Here is a 21,467-nt window from a genome sequence, read left to right as displayed (position 1 = left end):
GTCTGTTTTGCAGCCAGATGTAATCTTATGGATGAGTATGCTAGATTACATCTTTGTAGATGCAGTAAATAGCAAATGGTGTTCTGAATTGAAGCATCTAGTGGGTCAATTTTGTTGTGATTGCAGTAAATGACGAATCGCTTCCATTTGGCTGCACAGCAAGTGCTAGTAGTAGGGCGTCTCGATTCTTTGATAATATTCATACAGTCCGGTGGGAGGTTAAGGTAACCAAACTCTAGGTCTTCAGGAGCTAGATCGCTAGATTCAGTTGTGCTGGGTATTGGTGCCTTATCTCGCCATGGTTCTGCGTTAGCAGTGTTGGGGAGAGATTTCATTTTTGGTGTGGAACTACTGAGAGTTCGAGGAGTGTTGTGACCAATGGTTACCGTGCCCATGTGGGAGCAACTAGGATCATTTTGAGAGACTGATGCATGAGCTTGCGTACCACTAGCGGAATAAGTGGGGGTGGCGGAAAAACATACGCAAATCTGCCTGACCAGTTCTTCCATATAGCATTGCCCTTGGACAACAGTTATGGAAACCTGGCGGCGAAGGTTAGGCGTTTGAGTGTGTGGCGAACAGATCTATGTCTGGGTGGCCCCACATGTGGAAAAATGGTTTAAGAGCCTGAGGATGAAGCTCTCCATTTGTGGATCTGCTGTGTCTGATCAGTGGCGTAACAAACCTTGAGGGGGCCCCCCTGCAGGGTACGTGAAGGGGCCCCCTCTAGACTCAATCTAGAGCTCCCCAGCAGAAATGCGGTACTGATGGGGCCCCCTGGAGGGTGAGGACCCCGCACTGCGGGGGTTGCAGGGGCCTGTGTTACGCCCCTGTGTCTGATGACTCAGCAGATCCACAATCTGATTGTTCACTCCTGGAAGATTTTGTACCAGAAGATATATATTTTGTGGAATGGCCCATCTCCATATACTTTGTGCTAGCTGAAAAACCTGCAAAGAGTGTATTCCGCCTTGTTTTTGTATGCAATACATTGCGGTCATATTGTCCATGCGGACCAGGACAGTTTTGTTGCGAAGAAGTGCTTTGAATGACATTAACGCTAGAAATTTTGCTAGTAATTCTAGGTGATTGATGTGGAGCAGTTTTTGTTGGGTGGTCTCCTTGCCCAGAATTGTGTGGTTTCAGAGATGGGCTCCCCAGCCGGTGAATGATGCATCAGTTGTTAGCACTATTTGTGGAATTGGCTCAAGGAACAGCCAACCTCTGGAAAGATTGGGTGTTCCACCACTGCAGAGAGCGATGTGTGCAGCTGTCCACCAACACCAGATCTGTAAGTGGACCTTGAGCCTGATTCCAATGACGTGCTAAGCATTCTTGTAAGGGGCGCATCTGAAGTCTTGCCTGAGGTACTATGAAAACGCAAGAGACCATCATTCCGATGAGCTGCATAAACACTAGCTGGAAGGGAGTGTTGTGGTTGAAATTTTGTGATGAGGGTTTGCATACTTGCTATCCAGGCTGGATTGGGGTATGCTAGAGCTTTAGAAGGGTCTATCTTGGCCCCTAGATACTGATGTAGGTAGGAGGGCTGTAGACGTGACTTTGCGTGCTTGAATGTGAACCCCAAGTGGTGCAGCAGTAGAATTGTTTAGTGAGTGTGATGAACACACTGACTGTTTTACTTGGCTTTTATCAGCCAGTCGTCCTGGTATGGAAACACATGGATCTGCTGTCTTCGCAAGTGAGCGACTACTACCACAAGACACTTTGTGAAGACCCTGGGTGCTGTTACCCCAAATGGGAGAACCTTGAACTGATAGTGTTGGCCGTCCACTGTGAATCTTATATAGTTCCTGTGAGCAGGGTGTATGGTAATATGGAAGTATGCATCCTTGAGATCTAATGTTGCAAGGAAGTCGCCTTGTTGTAGTGGAAGGACTTTTTGAAGAGTGATCACGTGAAAGTGATCTGACTATGGAGAAATTGAGAGGTCTGAGGTCCAGTATTGGTCTGAGAATACCGTACTTTTTGGGGATTAGAAAATAAAGTAAACTCCTGTCCCTTGATGCTCTAGGGGAACTGGTTCTAATGCATGCTTTTGAAACAGTGAGAGAACTTCCGGTTTGAGGAGCGTTATATGTTCTGTGGACATGGGACGTTGTTTTAGGCGGTATGTTGGGGGGCGGGGGGGTTGCAGTAAGTTCCAAGCAGTAAACATACTGGATAATTTGTCTTACCCACTAGTCTGTAGTGATGGAAATCCAGACAGGTAGGAACTGTGAGAGTCTCCCTCCTACCGAAGTGGAATGGTCTGGAGGTAGTGGAGGAAAGTCACTGTGTTAGTGGGGGAGGTGAGAGTATTGTTACCTCTGCCTCTCCCTTTGTTATTTCCCCTGTACCCACCTCTGAAATATCCCTTGTTGGGGGAGGTTTCTGTGGGACTTTTGTAGGAGGAAGAAGTATCTGTACTGATGTTTTTAGATGCACCCCTATAAAAGGAGCGACGAAAGGAGCCTTGTGTGGATGGAGAGAATAATGTTCCCATAGATTTTGCAGTCTGTCTCTTTTTTCATTTTCTCTAATGTGTTTACAGCTGGGCCAAAAAGTTGTTCCTGATTGAACAGCTGATTCAGGATAGTAGTTTGCACTTCTGGTTCGAACCCAGAAATGTGCAACCATGCATGCCTTCGTAATAAGACACTAGTGTTGATTGATCAAGATGCAGTGTCTGCTGCATCAAGGGCACCTTTAAAGGATGGGTTTGTTATTAATTTGCCCTCCTGAATCAAACCATTGGCCTTTATTGGTCAGGGAAATGCTGCATTAGGCCCTCAAGCTCGTTTTAGTGAGCCCGATCGTATCTGGCAAGTAATGCTTGTGCATTAGCTATCCTCCAGTCATTAGCTGCTTGGAAGGCAACTTGATTGCCGGAAGCGTCTAGCAGTTTGGATTCAGTCTGAGGTGGGGCATCACCGGAGGTTTTGGAGTAGGCCCGCTTCTTAGCATTGGTCACTACCAGGGAATCTAAGGGGAGTTGACCTTTTAATGAAGGTGGGAACATTAGGGGTGGGTTTATATTTTTTATAAATCTGAGGATTGAGAATCCTGGTCCCGACGGGGTCTTTGAAGAGGTTTGGAGCATGTTTGATGACACCTTTTAGAATGAGTAATGTTTGTACTGTTCTTTGTGACTGTGCAAAAGTGTCCACAAGGAAGTTCCTCTGTGGGGACTGAATGCATTTGCACGCAATGAAATTGGGCAGCCCTATCAATTAGTTGACTAAAGGCAATGCTGTCATCTGGGGGAGATGGTCTGGTTGGATATACCTCTGGATCAGGAAGGTCTGGAGGATCTATAAGGTGATTGTAATCATCCTATGTGTCCTGTGGTATGTCACTCATTATCGCGATCACTGTAGGGGTCATTATTTCCACCACCACCTCCTAGGTCGTCATCATCCTGTGGTGGTGGTGAGTATGGAGGAAGTATAGGAGACTTTGGAGGAGAAAAAGGCTTAGTACCAAGAACAGGACAAGAGGGTCTAAATGGTGAAGTTGCACAGTCCTTTTTCTTCACAGGTATCTCAGGAATGTGTGGGATGTTTAATTTTCTCTTGTTGGTGGGGATTCTGATTATATGGCATGTTTTAGGGTCCACATGCGGTGTTTTCTGTTTCAGTTTTGAACGTGGTTTAGATTAGTGCTCTGGAGCCTTTGAAGGGGTTTTTTGGTCCTTCGGCTTCAGTGTCGAGTCTGAAATCTTTTTCGGATCCCAAGGTTTTTGAGGTGTCTTCGGGTCAGAGGCCTTTTCTTTCGGTACCGAAGTACTTGGCACCAAGGCCTTTTTATTGACAGCGAGATATGAACCTGCTTTTGGTGCAGACGGTGCTTTTGGGGCACTGATGTGAGGCTTGCTTGGTCCCGAGCTGCCTGAAGTCTTTTCCTTTGACTTCGGAACAGGGCTTGGAGGCGGGGTTTCTGAAGTGTTCTTCCAGTCGCGACTAAGGCCTTCAGGTGAAGTTTTGACCGGAGCCTTCTTTTTGGGAGGGGTAGGGTCAGGAGAAGTTGTACTCACTTGTTGACCTGGAGTGTTTGGAGTCGTCATCGGCCTCGCACACAATGTCGAGCTCCTCAGAATCCTTTGCCTCTGGGACGTCAGGGCCTTCAAAGATATCTTCTGGCACCGGTGCCGATTGTTGCGCCATGACGTGTCATTGAGCCCGGCGATCACGGACAGATTTCTTGGTTTGAAAGAAGGCACAGGCCTGGCAATGTTTTTCTTAGTGTTCTGTCGAGAGACAAAGGTTGCAGACCTTGTGATGGTCGCTGTCTGGAAATTAAGCTCCACACTGGGGGCACTTTTTAAATGAGACCTTTTCATTGGCAACAGGCTCGAATGGCGTCCATTGGCCCAGCAGCCAGAGTCGACGACCGGAACCAGGGATTCCTGAGTTAGCGCGTCAAAGCACACAAACAAAATACCGTTGAATTGTGATGTTTTGCCAGTCGAAAAAGGTTTGAAAACACGGTACCAAACCGCCAAAGTTACGGCCAAACCAGTTGGCGGAAAAAAACAATCTAAGGATGAGTTGATGCCCATGCATACTATCGTCCAAAGGCTTAGTCACCTATCTTGTGACTATAAAGACTTCTTTCAAGACAACAACAATGTGCAAGCATTCGTGCCCAAACACCAGATGGCGATCTATGCAAAAGTATGAATTCTGCAGCTCGTATGCCTTGAACAAAAACATTCAATAATGTTAGGCCAGAGCGCCCGTCATAAGGGTAAAGAGAGGAATCCCAGTTAGCACAAAATCTGAAAGGGAAGCATAAATACTTAACAGTGCCGGCCATGGCGTGATAAAGTCGGTCACACTCCCAGCGGCCCATGGGTTTGGTCAAATATCCAGCCGGGAAATGGTTGTTCTCAATGTTCACGAACGAGGCCACACTAGATGTACTAGCCTCTTTGGCTAGGAAATCTAGTCTATCCTCGCCACCATGTTTTTCCATATAGTTTACCAGAATAGAGCATGGCATGCTCTAATACAATCTTCAACATAGTGAAAATATAGTAAACGGACACATAATGAGGCGAGGAAATTGGGGCTCCTAAAAGCTTACTACAAAACCATTTTTCTTCATTCTGAATATTACAGCAGTTCAAGATGCCCCAAACCTCTGCCGCATAAGTCGCTATAGGTATGCACAGCCTTAAAAATCTTTTAAAACAGGTAAAATTCCCCCCCCCCCCCTATCCTTGGTTGCGGTAAGCGGAGTACAGCATCAATTAGTTTACAAAACGTATTTCAGCAGTAAACCGTATGATCCGTCTATAAGCAGTTAGCAGCAAAAACTAATCACAGGTATGGAAAAGTGCTTATGCATTGTGAACTTTAATTACCTAAAGAAAGGGCAATCATGTTCTGTTTTGTAGGTCCATAGTCCAAAATAAAAGATTTTGTAAAATCATATAAATCAAGTGAAGCCACAAAATCAACAAAGCCCCAGACTAAAAGGCGCAAGGCTCTCAGCATGCAGCCCATTAAGACTGCATCATCTGCATACAATAGGAATGTCAAAATGGAACCATTGAGTCTTGGGACATCTTGTGTTGGGCAAGGGTTAATAAAAAATGCATGTAAATTGTTAATGTACAAAATCAAAAGTAATGGGGCTAGAGTACAGCCTTGTCTTAGCCCTCTAAAAAACACCAATATCGGTAGGTACTTCCCCTTGTATGTTAATTCTAATCCAGGCCTTCATATTACTCTGTAGATGGGCTAAAAAAAAAAAAAAGACTAATGTCTCATCCATGCCACTCTAAAAAGCTATACCAGAGCTGTGATCAGTTGACCTAGTCAAACCCTGAGGTCAAATCCATGAATGCAAGATAAATCGGTGAACGTTTGGCAATAATATATTTCCCAATAATTAAATTTAAATTGAGACACTGCTCAACTGTGCCCCCATTATTTCTAAGCCCATGCTGACAGGGGTGCAGAATGGAATTGGTCAGCCCAGTCTTTGATTTCATTGTACAAAGTCCTACCCAAGATTTTCAATGTGGTATATGTCACAGAAATGGGCCTGGAGCACATACGCTTAGAGCGGTCATTTTTTTCAAAGATTGGTACAATGACAGAGGCTGATCATGTGCTTGGCAGTGGGGAAACAAGCAAAGTTAATTAAGAACATTCAGCAGGAGCGGGCAATGCAATCTGGGTTGTATTTGAGAAGGTCTGGTCCAGGAGTCTGCTACCCATACTCTGGTTTATGGCTTGCTCAGCCAAAGACATTGTTAACCGTTCGAGATGGGCAACGGGGTGTCTAGTTATCCTGAGACTTAACCGCATATATTACTAAAAATGTACCTTCCAAGCTTCACTAGTTCTATTACAGCTAATTGGCATTAACATCAACCCCATCACGCGCATGTTTTTAACCCCTTCGCTGCTGATGACGAGCTCAGCTCATCATCAGCCACGGGTGGCGTGTGCTGATGACTAGCTGAGCTCGTCATCTAACGCGGTAAAATGAAAAAAGCCGCACAGCGCAAAAATCGCCGCAGCAGCGATGCGGTTAACAGCTGCCCAGAAAAGTTAACTGTTCTTTCCGCTTGGTAAACTGGCAATTTCATTGTTGGTCCAATGCCTCTTCCTTCCTCAAGGAGGTGACAATCTTATATTTTTTTATTAGTGAAGTCACATCTTGCAGATTCCTTCTGCTTGCCTGCAAAGGCCTGTCGCAGCTCTCGATCCACTACTGAACATTTGTGATTAAACCATCTAGGGCTATGAGGGGTTAAACGAGTGGGTTTCATTAGCTCTGTTTTGATATTGGAACTAAGTTCAAAGAATGCAGTGACTAAATTCATACACCTTCAGACAGGTCTCGAACAATGCAAAGTTCTCCCTGACCACTTCATAAAATAGTTGGGCAGGGTCAACGCAGCACGACACTAATCTTAAATTATCCGTGGAGGGTTTCAGATTCCCACCACCAAATTCAATTCTGAACTCTGGCTCAGGGGACATTTTAAATGCCACTTTAATCGGATTGTGATCCCCATAGTGTGTTGCAACAACTTTGCCATACAATAAAAACTCCTCTAAATTAGACAAGATAAAGATATAGGCGATTGTCGCAGCGCAACCCCCAACTCTAAACATGGGATGCATTTTTTCTTTATTATGGGCCGCAAGGTCTATAACATTATTCAGATTGTGAGGTGTCAAATATTCCATCAGCTCTATACCACTGTTGCAAACTTGAGCTATACAAAGATTACCAAAAAAAGGGTGCTGTGAGGCCAGCTTTGCCTTTAAATCGCCTCCCAGACACATGCCAACTGAGTTAGGGTTTGCGCCTACCGAATCCCTTAGGGCAGCGATATAATCGAAGAGACTTATAAGTGGGAGGCCTTGTATGAAAATGATTATAAAAATTTATCAAATATAGGGTTGTACTTCTTTTATCTCTTATGACCTGAAAATCATTATAAATTCGTAGGGCCTTTACACATCACCCCCGCTGTGATGTTCAACCATATACCTAGGCCACAGAGAGGGACGGATGTTTGTTGGATGGTAATGCAAGAGTAATATGGCACTCAAAACCGTCAAGGCATATGTCACTAGTAGCCCAGGTTTCCTGAAACATTACAATATCTTATTGCCTAATTAATTGTAACTAGTCAGTTAACATTATACCGGATTGTAAACCAGCCACATTCCAACTGCATATGTCAGGACCTGTTTTTCACATGCCAAAGCCCCTTCTGTTCCCAATTGGTTATCCATCAAAGAGCCACGTAATGAGCAGGATGAGGAGCGATAGACCCCATCAACTATTGTTAGTCTCAGTCAATCCAGGTTCTCTAGGTCTGACAACACTGTAAATGTGTTCTGAACTGCAGGGGAAAGCGAGCCAGGGGTAGGTCCTCCTAAAGATGGTTTGTAAAAATAACCTTGGAAAAGTGGTCAAATTTTAGTGCGACTGTGGGCCGAGGTCTCTTGCTGTTTTAGTATAGCCCTTACTAAGGATGTTCTACATAAATTCCAATGCAATCCCCTTCGATGTTTTTGGCAGAACTGCCAAACCAACCCACTCTTTGCACCATGATTATTTCATTTATGTTCATGATATAAAATTGTTTGTTTTTACATAACCAATCGGCATATTTGTTACGCACCTCTCCCCAAGATTCGTTATGGTGTGGCTTGAGTGTGGGCACTCCTGCCAGCACCAAAACATTGGGACAGGCAGCTGGAGGTAGGTTCAGCACATACTTATTGATTTTGATACTAGTACCATTTGGGGAGTGATGAGCAAAACTAGTGTTCTTACCAGGAAGTTTGTGAATAAAATTAGGGATAGGATTTGGTTTAGTTTTCCAACTAGGGAGAACGGGAAGACCATTCCGTACTGAGATATGTAGACATGCACTACTTGTTGAATCATATAGGATCATGGTATTCGGGGGCTGCCAATCAATTGGACGTGTACAACTGTTAGGGTGTGATGCTGTTGACGAACTACCCTTCAAAAAGTCATCCCCAGTGGTAAACCTTTGTGGGGCTATCAAGGGATTACTCCTCCCAGCCATAACACCAGCATCAACAGCCACTGCCTGTTTGCAAATCCTTACCATAGGAACCTCTAGATGTTCCAGGCGTTCCAACAAGTGTTTTAGTTTCTCGTCAATCAAATCACTAACCCTGGAACACTATAACTTAATAAGGGACAACTCCATGTCTGATTTATCGACTATGGATTCAGTCTGGGCATAAGACGATCGGGCAGTGTCAGCCATCAGTGTTTGAACAGCAGGTCATGGTGCTTGTTGGGGCGGTATTCAGGAAATGTAGTCTCTTCAGTGTACACCAGTACGTGGGGGCCGCTTCTTTCTTAGCATAGATGGGCTTTTCCTGTGGACTTTTGCTTTTCACAGTCACTTGGGGAGGGGGCTGGAGGGGGGGTGTGTCACAAGCTGATATGTCATGGGAGAACTGCACCCTGAGCCATAAGTATTGCCTGTAGGAAGTTAACAATTGGCCACGGTATGCAAAGGGTCGCCCCCATCTAGCACAGGAACAGGCATAGAATAATTAGGCAAGGGTTGCACCACCTTCTCCAGCATGCTGTCAATAGTGAGGGTTGGATGTGTAACTGCCAGACCGGTTAGTTCCTCATAGTAGGTTAGTTGTAAAAGCAAAAGTTCTCACCTCGTCTTCTTGAAGAATTGAAAGAGGAGGGGCTCAATCCAGCCTTGTTCGGCTGCAGATTGGCCTGCTCTTGACCAGGGCCACAACTGGGCGAGACCCTCGCAAGCATCCCACGCTTTGGGAGTCCAAGCCAAAAGATCAGGGTACCGCCAGGGGCAAACAGCGTTGGCAGAGTCCTGCTGCAATAGGTCCTGGGGTTCTGCCCCCCGGTGGTCTATCACATCCCATATGTAGAAGCACACACTTCTATCGGTTGATGGACTAACTCGCAGAGAGGCGATCCTTGGAAACCTTACCTAACCCCTCTATGAATTTGATGTCCCACATAAGTAACAGCTGACTGACAATACTACTTTTTTGTAGAGGAAACCTTATCCCTATTCCCAGCCGTATGATTCAAGAATGTAATAATATCCAACTTCCAGCTTTTTTTTTGGTTTTGCCAGTAATCTATATTTTGAACTGAAATAGACTAATAAGGCAACTTCAAAGATTCCAAATCATTTTGAAATATTCAGGAGACAACTGAAGGACATTTTGTTTCCCCTTTGTTTTATCCTAGCCCCAACAACAATATTGACTTGTATATATGGACTACCAAGAGGAACTGAAAAAAATGTGGAACAAATCAATCTGCGCATATGCTGGAATTTGAACCTAGGTCACGGTTGGATTTAGTATGACAGAACAAGATGGGCTTTTATCTCAGATTTTTTAAGATCATGAACTATCCTCCATTTCCCATTAGGTTATATCAAACCCATTCTAGGTGAATTACATGGGCTCCCCAAAATTTATTTTAAAATGCCCTGTTTTATCATCTTTTTAATCACAAGAGCAATGCCTTTCTCAGCTTCGCGAGAAACTATACAGAGAAATGAGTTGATATACTGCATCTGGTTTCACATGAATCTGCACTGACTGTACACTCTCAAGCTCAATCTCTTTCAATAAAATCCCAAAACTTTAATTTTGGGCTCAAATTCAGAGGTAAATCCTCATCTGTGAGACCCGGGGAAAATTTCTCACTACTTGTTGGAAGCTGGCTTTTTATGTAGTGGACCAAGGTCTGAATGACTCTTACTGGTTTACAGGGCTTACTTTAATAATCCCAAGTGCTCTACTGGTGGTAGTGTGGTCGAGCAGCTCAGACTGATCAGAGGGGCATGTTAAGCATGTGTTGCACACACAGTCAATAAATGACACTCAAAGAAATTTGAGATCAATTTAGAAAAAAAATGACGGATCTATACTACTATAATAAAGGAAGAACTTTCAGCCTTTGAGGCGGGTAAACTCGGGAACCACAGCGCCACTCCACACACCCGATACACCGTTGGAATCGTCCGGATGTGTAGATGGTTATAGGCTATATAAAGAAAAATAAAAAAACGTTATTTAAAAAATTTACAGTAAAAAAAAAAAGGTAGTCCCTCTGAAGTAGCGCCAGCCACGACGTGCGTGCTCACGTCAGGAGCGCAGGGAGGAGCGGCGTCCAGGAGCGCGACGAGGAGTGGCGGACATGGCGCGGGGGAGGAACGGTGACGTGAGGAGCAGTGGAAAGGCCAGCGGCGTTGCGAGCAGCGGACAGGCGGGAGGAGCGGTGGCTGAGGTTAGGGGACCCATGTCGGGGCAGGCGGGGGTCGGGGCAGGTGAGGGTCGGGGCAGGCGGGGGACGGCCCGGGCGGGGGCCGGGGGCTGCTGGACAATGTCGGGGCGGGCGGGGGTCGGGAAAGCCTGTTGCTCCCGGACAATGTCGGGACGGGCTGCTAGTTTTTATATAATTTTAGTCACCTAGGGCCAGATGTATCAAAGGGTTTTACCCATTCTGTGTCTATGGGAAAATGTGTTCATACATATGGCCCCAAGATCAGGAAACTAATTTCAGAGTTATAGATTTTACAGTAAAAACAATAAGACGCTCAAATAACTGAGGTATGAGCCTCGAACGCAGTAAAGTTATCACATGTAAGAAATATACACTGCATACCGCATGATTTAACCACATCGATGCTAGTGTTATTTTCCTCCTGTGCTGACCTCTTGGTTTTCCCATTGTTCATGACGAGCTCAACTCGTCATGAGTGTATGGAGGTGTACACCATGACGAGCTGAGCTCGTCATGAGCGTCCAAGGAGTTAAGAGACGCCGACACTCTGTTCACGGCCTTTACAATTTTATTTCTTCAAAAAATGGGAACTTGGTACACCTTGGAATTATGATAACTTATTGATATTTGAAAATACTCGAATCTCAAGCTTGAAGACCATTGCAAAGCTTTATTATATAGGGAATTCCAAACAAGCCCTGAAGAAGTCCGGTTTCGGACGAAACGCGTTGGCTATTGGTTTTAAGTATCATTTGTGAATAAAGAATTTGTCAACTGAAGAAATCTGACTTTGGAATTCTTGGGAGAACGATTGGAAAGTCAATGGAACTATATGTACAAAGTTACTGATACTGTATTATTCACTGTTGAAGTGTGCGGGGTCACTTTGTGTAATTTGATTTGTAAAACAAGTTTGTTTTCTATTATTGGGATCTAGGGGATTCCATCCCAGACCACCTGCGCCTATACACATGCACACCATAGGGATTTTGTCACCAGTGCGGGCAAACTATCCTTAATCCCCTGTTCTGGCTTGAATTTTATACATATACTTGCGGACTGTTGTTGAAGGTGCCCTTTAGGACATAAGGTGCTTAGGGGGCCAAGAACCAAAGAACCACTGCAGTTCGGTTTCACTTGCCCTAGTGTATAGGGGTGCAGAGGCGCTGGTTGCATTGGTAGCCTTTACGAGCTACATGTTAAACTCAATGGAAGGGTACCTGAAACAAAAAGGATGCAAGTGGGGAGTTGGGGACAAGTCGGGCAGAACTCAAAGGGGAGCTCAGCGTGTGAGGGTCTTACAAGGGACAGGGTTTACGTGGACCCGGGTTGGGGGCAGGGCTTTAGTGTGGGGTCTATTGTCAGGCGGGTCGATTGAGTTGGAGTCTTTCAAGGTTCTTGGATGACCTGAATAAGGGAGAAAGAATATAGGGCGCAGGGCACTCTGTTTTGTCCTAATCATTCTTGAAGTGCCTCAGAGAGGTCTACTTTTGCAGTGGTGGCGTCCGGGCTGAACACTTAACAAGCCTTAGTTGTCGAAATGCTCCAGTACCCAGGTTGCTGGGAGGCCCTGGGAGGGTTTACTGTCTCACAATTAGCTTGAGAGACCGGGCTGACCTCTGGGAACCAGGGTAACACACTCCTAATGAGATGCTCCCTCAGAAAGCTTTGTCCAGAGTACCAGAGAACTGCAGTCGCTGCCTGCAGAAGCAGGGGGATGGCTACTGCACCCCAAGGGAGATGGTAAATGGTTGTTGAAGTGCTGGACCGTCCTTCAAGGGTTGAGGAGAATACACAGCTTTTGGATTAGTCTGGTCTTTGCAATGGTCAAGGTACCAACAGCTAGGCATGGTTTGGCACCAATTTAAAAAGGAGATCCTATAACCCTGTGGTGACTGCTTCTTTGTCTTGTTCCTAGGCAGAATAATTTTTGTCTAGTATTGAGGGGGCCCCAAAATACTGAATTTAAGTGAGTTAAGGTGAGTGTAGGGTAGTAGCAAATGGGTTATTTACCCCTGGGGTGACTACACCCCCTATGACTAATAGACCTAAGACTACTGTCTGTGGGCATAATTTTAACCCAGAATTCCTAGTTTCACCAAAACCAAGAGAGTGAAACATTTTTGCTGTCCACATCAGATGACCCACCCTAGGGGGTGTGCCTAGCCTGTAAGTGAGAGATGCCTCCTGACTAGCTAATTTGCTGCCTGTCCTGGTGCCAAAAGGGCCCCAGATCAGGGGGGTTGGCGTTCCCCAGATTTGGGGCTGGAGGAGGAGGGAGTGGGTCGCCAGGGTCTCATAAAAAGGCACATGAGTCTTTGAAGCCTCTGGCTTAGACATGCTAAATCACTAGCCCTTCTGCTTGAGGTGTGGATACCTTCCTCTGGAACAGGGATGGTCTCTAGCCTGAGAGCACAGGCTTTCACCTACAGAGGGCCAGAAACTCTTCTGTGGTGGCAGGCTGAATGATACCAGTCAGCCAACACACAAGAGGACTAGTAGGTTTTCAGGGGGCACCTGTAAGGTGCCTTCTGGGTGTATGTCACAATAAATCTGATACTGGCATCAGTATGAGACTAGATGTTTGAAATCCACCCACCATTATTTCAGAGAAGCCATTATGTAGTTGGGTAACTCGTAAAGTGGAAGAAGTTTAGAGCAGCGTCCAGGGCGGCTGATTCGAACATGGGGGCTCACGGTTCGATCCCTGGTGGCAGCAGGTTAGCCCAGCACCTTGTGACACTTAGCAATACCTTTCCTAATCTTCCTGACTGCTCCCAGCGCCGGGACACTTCGCCTGAGGTAGCTGCGTGCTTTACAAATGCTGGTAATGGCCAATGCTCAGTACATACCTTTAACATGGCTTCCTGATCACTTGCAACGTCTTCGTAATGGAAATAGACATCACAGGGGCATATCTGAACATGCAGATGTGCTCTCACATGCAAAATAATGCATAATGCCTTAGGGCTATACTGCCTGCTGTAGGGGCACCTATAGTGCACTATGGCATTGCACACAGAGAGATTGCAATGTTATGTTTTCACGCATCTCGCAATGGCAGTCTGCATGCAGTTTTTGTGAGGGTCCCTTTGGGTGGCATAACATGCTGCAATCCATATGGACCATCTTTAGGCACCATAGGTACCATTTACCAGGGACTTACAAGATGCTAAAATCCTTGCCAATTGGATCACTAAACAAGCTTCAGTTTTAGGGAACAAGCACTGGCAATGGGCCATAGGTAGAAGGGACCCAGTGCACATTTGGTCAAGATCATCATAGCACTGACAATGGACCATAGGTAGAAGGGACTCAGTGCACATTTGATCAAGAACATCAATACCAGTGGGCAAAAAGTGGGTGTGAGTGTTAACAAGGGGAACTTCCCTACATTTGTGAGTTCATGTTGAATTCAAAAGCAGAATCCATTGATTGAATGACAATTTAATTTGCACAACAGGTCACACACCCCAACAGATGTACTAGACTGGTTTCACAAATCTTGAATTCATGTTAATTTATGGCTGGACCTATTTTATTTGGATGCTTGCTGACAATGTGTTAACCCCTGGTTTATTTAAAATATCTACTAGTTGGGACTTCTTTTCTTGAGAGCTGTAGGTTAGGGACTTCCACGTGTATTGGCTAGATAGGGTTTTTCGAAAGGGGCGCACTGCTAATAATTGGCACAAAACAAACGGTTAACTTACTGTTAAATATGAGGTGCAGCACAAAAGAAGCTGAGGGGAAGGCCCTAAACCCGTCCAGGCGGTGTCAACCAAGGTTGACACCATATACACAGAAACTAGCATGCCCCGCACACCTGGAAAATTATACAGTCATATTAGTACTGACTCTAGAACATGTGAACAAAGCCTGTTGATTGAACAGTAATAATTGAATGTCTTTAAAAAAAAAAAAAAAATTCTTATGAATACTTGTCTTTAATGTTTATGCAATGAAACCAGCCGACACGTATTTCGTCGCATGTGGGACAATCCTTCCGCGACTCTTCAGGGCTGGGGAAGATACAAATGCAAGTGATGGGGTACATAGGGTGGTACACTTTCTAACAATAGAAAACTGTAGAATCATAGGATCCATCCTGTGTATACGGGAAACTACAACACGCATGCTCAAAAATCGTGAAAGAACATGGTGAACGCCTAGTCCAGAGTAGTGAGAGGGGTGTGGTGTGGTGTACGTGGTGGGTGACAGGAAGTTTAGTGGTCCTGGTTAACGGAATGCAAAGTGATGGGTGTGAAAGGTACATACAAAGGTGAGTATGTCTGGACGGTTGAGCAGAAGAAAAAGGTTCGGAAAAGTTAAGAGTGGTGAGCGCACGCATCCGGGGTGTCAAGAAAGAAACACCATGTAGGTGTCCTAAACCGGACCATTATTCCTGAGCATACCTGTTGATGCTGTTGCTATGTGGTGGAAGTCTAGGAGAAAAAATGAAGGAGTGCACAACCAGCATTATCAACCTGGGGAAAAAAACCTAGTGTGGCACAGTTGAAACTAAACCTCTTAAGAGGTTTGTAAAGGTGGTAGATATAGGAAAAATCACATATGTATTTCCTTGTGGTACTCACCGCTCTGTCGGTGATAGTTCCGACCCGACAGGGCCCTTGACTTGTAGGTGAAGTTTAGTCGTATTGGCTGAATCTGTGAATCAACAGAAAGTGCATTCTGTTGATAAGATAGTGGTGGTTTCAACTGTGAATGGGTCTGTAACCGACTTGGTAGTTGCTCACCTTCTAACCGAGGTAGTAGTTCCGAGTTGTTGAGCGGGTAAATGTGGGACACTCTCGGATAAATCACAAATTTTAGTGGCTAGACGCTGAGGTAAAAAGGACAACGGATTGATATGAGGGGTTAGGAGAGGGTGGGGGATTAGTATTTTCATAGGGGTTAAATAAAGAAAGAACCATCAAAAACCTATTTAGGGGTGGGAGGGGGGCGGGGGGACAGAAAAGGGGGCGAGCCGTGACATATGCTGTCAAGTGTATGGAGCCATGTAACTTACTCAAAAGAATGTGTAGAAAGTTCGGGGCACACAGCGCTCAAAAGCTCCTTGGAATACATCCAGGATTGGAGCCTGTGCGAGGAGAAATAATATAAGTGGTGTTTCTATGAGGAGACCCGTTGATAGATGAGACGCGCCAGAGCGCGAAAGGAAACGCCATACTTATTCGAGGAATGAATTTGCAGATATGCACGTAGGAAGCGTGGCGCTATGAGTCCCTGCACAGAAATAAATAAAATCAACGGCCTGATAAAAAGTTTGTACTGGAGTGCCTGTTGGGAAAAAAACCAACATTAAGTGCCCCCCGACGAAAGTTAACCCAGATTTACTGTTCCCATCAGACATGTGCGTCTGTGGGGGTGACTCGCTCTGTGTGCCTGGTAGTGGTCACGGAGTGCTTGGGCCGGAAGTATTTAGCGTACAGTCACGTGAGCGTCTACGTGGCTGTGTGCAAACAACTAGAGCATGTAGCGATTGAGGAAGTACAAGGACTTCTGTTTTCGCACCGATCCAAGGTATATGGGTCGGGAGAGTTTGTCTAGGGAATTCCCGTATAGAAATAAATCTGTTTATTAAGCGCATGGAATTGCACTTATCACTGTGTTTATTTAGCCGTAATTGTGTATAAAACCAATAGTCTCGATCGTACGAATAATCCCACCATAGAGGTCTAATCTAGGTGATATGTGCGCATGCTCAAATCGAATGTATGTGAATAGCTGGCATGCAAACCGGGCGACGGGAACAAGAGCCTTGAGAAGAACAAGTTCTAATGTCCGTGACCCATGTCGATCAGGATTGGACAGAGTTGAAGAAACATCAAATCATTCCTGTGACCACGATATTGAAGTACAGATATACATTTCATAAAATCAACATTCATATTCTATAAATCCTAACTGGATGGACAGTACACATGTTGTTCTCAGTGCTAATTTCTTTGAGTCACCTGTGTATAGTGCAAATTGTGTGGAACCCTGATAGCTTATATAGTACCTGCAAGCGTTATTTAAGCTACTCTTAATAAAAGGTTTTGCAAACATAATGGATCATTATTTGTCATACTTATTATTAAAAATAAAAAATACACAATAAGGTATCCGCTATAAATTAATTCATATGAACATAACTGCTGCTATTATACATTCTTGTCTGCTATAAGTTCCTTAGTATCCACATTTTAAATTGTAAAACAAAGATTGTGATAGTCCAGTCTGACTCATTGGTTCTCCACCTTTGAATTGCTGAATAGATAATAGAAACAGCTGCCATATTATCATCTAATTGCCTAGGAAATATTGTAGCTCGTGATCAAAATTGAGACCACATTCCACCGTATTAAGGCGCATGATCCATAGGGCCTCTGTACGTCTGAGCTGTAGCTCTATTGCCACCCCTGATGTTCAGTGGGGTGCTCTCAATGCCAAAGAATTTGATCCCCAAATCACCCACGTTGTGTGCCTGACATGCAGCCGCATGTAAAGCCACCGGGTACTTAGGATCCTGTTTAAGAATCGCACGTGTGTGTTCTGCGATCCTGTCTTTCAGAGGTCTGATCGTGCTGCCTACGTATCCTTTACCACACTTGCATTCAATTATATATGTGACGAATCTGGTGGTGCAGTTTATGTTACTTCGTATGGTGTATGTTTCCCCATTGATTCCTATGAATGGTTTGGTGTCGTGTTTAGCCCATCTACACATGGAACAGAAGCCACACTTGCAGAAACCAAAACCGTGTGACGTTAGCCAATCCGGTGCGCTCACGTTTCTGGGTATAGTTGGGCTTATAAATACAAAATATGCTCTAGCATCTAGGATATGATGGAACCTAAAGAAACAACAAACTCATCAAGAATCAAAGTGTGGTTGAAAGAGATACATAAAATATTGTGTGTGCGGATTCCCATCATACACCAGGAACGGTGATCAGCTTCATCATTTGGGTATCCTTTGTCTAAAAGAGTGACAAATATGCTCTATGGAAATCAGAGATTGCAGGTGTCACAAAGGTCTAGAAAACAAGATGAGCAAAGTAAAGTGTATGGGAACAGATATATGTGCAGTGCAAGTGGTGAAGTGCAAAGACTAAAATTGGTGCGTGAACAGACTATGAAATTTTATTAGTGTCTGTCACGATCAAAAGTTAAAAACCGTGAATACTAGGACCAGTTTTAACTAATAGCTGTCCTAAATACTAGTGGTCAACATGTTCCAGCACGTCTGGCCAGAAATTAAGCCAAGTGCTTTCGTCAGGACCTCTAAAGAAAAGACACTCTTATAACTACCAAATAGTCAAAGAATATAGTGTGAGATAGAACTCTCACAATCCAGTATTCCTCCTTGTCTCAGCAAGTTTCTGAAATAGACAAGAAGAAAACACAACACATATGATTTTTGAAAAAGAAAAATGAATCAATGGTACCATCAACACATGTGGGCTAACTCTTTTATACCATCATGTAAGCCCATTAATTAGGGCAATCTCACACTATATCCTTTATGACTATTTGGTAGTTATGAGAGTATGTTTGTTTAACTTTTGATCGTGACAGACACTAATAAAAATTCATAGCTAGCATATGCAAGCTCTGATTTCCATAGAGCATATTTGTCACTCTTATAGACAAAGGATACCCAAATGATGAAGCTGATCACCATTCCTGGTGTATGATGGGAAACCGCACACACAATATTTTATGCATCTCTTTCAACCACACTTTGATTCTTGATGAGTTTGTTGTTTCTTTTGGTTCCATCATATCCTAGACACTAGAGCATATTTTGTATTTACATGTCTATATGGAGCTGCATGTTCGAGTTGGTCTATAAACCTTGGCCTCTGACCCGTATCAACCTTTCTGTGTGTTTTGCTATAGTTGGGCTTAACCTGTTCCTTAAGGTGAGTCCCTTTCTGTATGTAATTAGTGGATGATCAGAGATGTGTTCTTTAAGACTATTCTCAGGTAGCAATATGGGCCAGTGTTTGGTGAGACTTTTACGGATATATTGGTGAAGGCTGTTAAAATCTGTAATCATACGTACATGTCTCTCTTGGACTCCTGTATAGGGTTTAGCTAACAAGGTGTCCTCCCTCTTTTGGCAGCCACTTTGAGAGTTGTGGTCGAATAACCTCTTTTGGAGAACCTGGTCTGTGTATCAGCGAAGTGTTTGTCAAATTCTCCGTCATCGCTGCAATTTCTCCTGACTCAAGAATTCCCCGTATGGGATAGCTCGGATTTGGTGTATGGTATGAGAACTGGTAGCATGTAAGACTGCATTGCAGGCTGTCTCTTTCCTGAAGAGTTTACTGTGCAGTTCGGTGTGTTTAACATACAATTCTATGTCAAGAAACTATCTTTTCTGTGCTAGAGTTCATGATAAAGCTCATTTCCCAAGTGTTGTCGTTTAAGTGTTGGAAAAACCTCCCTAAGTGGTCTTGTGTAGCAGACCACAGCAGAATGAAGTCCTCTAATTAACGCCCCCAAAATATAATAGAATCAATGAATTCTGCACCTTTGGGTCCCCAGATTAGGTCTGCCTCCAGGGTCCCCATAAAAAGATTGGCAAACGAGGGTGAAAATTTCGAACCCATCGCCACCCCTTTGGTCTGTTTGTACCAGATCCTATCAAAAATAAAAAAGTTGTTCTCAAGAATGGTCATCATAGAGAACAGCATGGTTGTTTTTTGCCACATAGTGGCAGGTCTGTTATGTAGCACTTTCTTAACTGCATTCATGCCTAGTTCTGGGTTGATACTCGTGTATAGGTCTCCTCATAGAAACACCACTTCCATTATTTCTCCTCTCACAGGCTCCAATCCTGGATGTATTCCAAAGAGCTTTTGAGCGCTGTGTGCCCCTGAACTTTCTACACCTTCTTTTGAGTAAGCTACATGACTCCATACACTTGACAGCATATGTCACGGCTCGCCCCCTTTTCTTTCCCCGCCCCACCCCACCCCTAAATAGGTTTTTGATGGTTCTTTCTTTATTTAACCCCTTTGAGAATATTAATCACTCACCCTCTCCTAATCCCTCTTATCAATCCGTTGTACTTTTTACCTCAGCATGTAGCCACTAAAATTTGTGATTTATCCGAGAGTGTCCCACATTTACCCGCTCAACAACTCGGAACTAAGGGGCATGGCTTCGGCACGAAGCGGAATGACTGCCTGGTGAAGGAGCTCCGCAGGCAGATTCTTTCATCCTATGATACCATCCTATGACTGTGCCCCCACCCACAACTAAAACACGGTGCAACATCGACTCCTTTGCGGAGGGTCGTGTTGATGGAAATTCAACAGGAATAGTGGCCAAGAAGTGAACATATTGCGGTCACGGAGTCAGAGCCGGCCGGAGGAAAATGGCGGCGATTGGATGGTAACTGCCAAGCTCCGGAGCTGGAGTCCATGGGAGTGAGCGGTCTGCTGGTTGTGTACTGCTGAATTGGTGGCGAAACGGGAGAAGAAGGAATATCGAGCTGGTTTCCCGGAAGGGGAGTGCGGCTGCGATGACTGCGTCTCCCTCTGCTTGCCCGGCAGAAGTTCCCCACGTAAAAGCGAGCTGCGAGGAATCGAGAGGCAGGGCGCGGCCCAGGATCTACGCGGCTCCATTGCAGAGGAGGCCCGAGGCAGTGCTGAGAGTTGGCTGACCGAGGCGGTGACGGGGCTCTGCTGGAAGGTGAGGTCGGAGGAGCCCGGCAGTGGTGAGTGGGGCAATTGTATGGGCCAGGGCTAGACTGCTGGGCGGCGGAGCTTACACCGGGCGCCATTTTGCTGAGGCGCGGTGCCGGACCAGACGCTGAGTGGTGGGGGCCGTGGGCTTGTGCTTGCTCTCACAGGGATCTGGGGAAGGTGGGGGGCTATCCTCCGGGAGCTGGGGGGCTCTGCCTGCGGAGACCAGGATCAGCCCTAACACGTTTTCGGATTGGGGGCGTCTGGGTGGCGGTGGGGAGCTGCCGGGTTAACGGGGGGGGGGGGGGGGTCTACTGGCATGACCTGGTGGTCCGTGGAGTAGTGGACAGTGCAGCTCTTGGCCTGGGCTCCGGGGCCGGCCGACTGGGGAGCCCTGCGCTGCTTCAGCCACACGTTGCTGCAGGGAGAGGCCCTGTGCAAAAGACTGCAGGGCTGCATACAATTTGAGAGTACATTATCCCGGGCGCAGCGGAGACCTCATCTGCGCCATCTTGGAGACAAAGCAGGAGAGAAGGTGTCCCTGCCTGCACCAGGTTAAACCTGAGCTGGGGCCTTTACATAGAGGCAGTCCGAGCAAGACCCTGAGGGGGGTGCCAACCATGGGGAAGACAGAACCGCGACAGGCCAAGCTACAATTTGAAAACAAACGCAGCACACGTGCAGCGGAAGGAGCGGGCGATGGTGGTGTGCGGGGTGGGAACCAGTGCTCAGAAGAGGATGTGGCTGACGACACACAATATATATTATTGGAACTCAGAGCTGGCATGAAAACCATTGATGGCAAGATAGACACTTTAGCTGCCGGATTGGATGTCATTAAGAAAAAGGTGGAGAAACACGAGCAACGGCTGGACATTTTTGAAAACCGAGTTTCTGATACTCATGATGCCCAAGCTGAATCAAGGACACAGATTCTGCAGATGGAAAAGATACTGGCGGGCA

General features: G+C 45.4%; 1 protein-coding gene across 1 annotated transcript in view; it reads right to left on the bottom strand.

The window, feature by feature from the left end:
- The window catches only part of TDRD6 (tudor domain containing 6), a 2,323,386-nt gene that overhangs the window by 1,477,761 nt on the left and 824,158 nt on the right, over positions 1-21,467 (bottom strand). The window lies entirely within an intron of this gene.

The sequence above is a fragment of the Lissotriton vulgaris genome, chromosome 6 (assembly GCF_964263255.1).
Source record: "Lissotriton vulgaris chromosome 6, aLisVul1.2, whole genome shotgun sequence".
NCBI lineage: Eukaryota > Metazoa > Chordata > Amphibia > Caudata > Salamandridae > Lissotriton > Lissotriton vulgaris.
The sequence above is the reverse complement of the archived record's forward strand: the minus strand, read 5'-3'. Positions and strand labels throughout refer to the sequence as shown.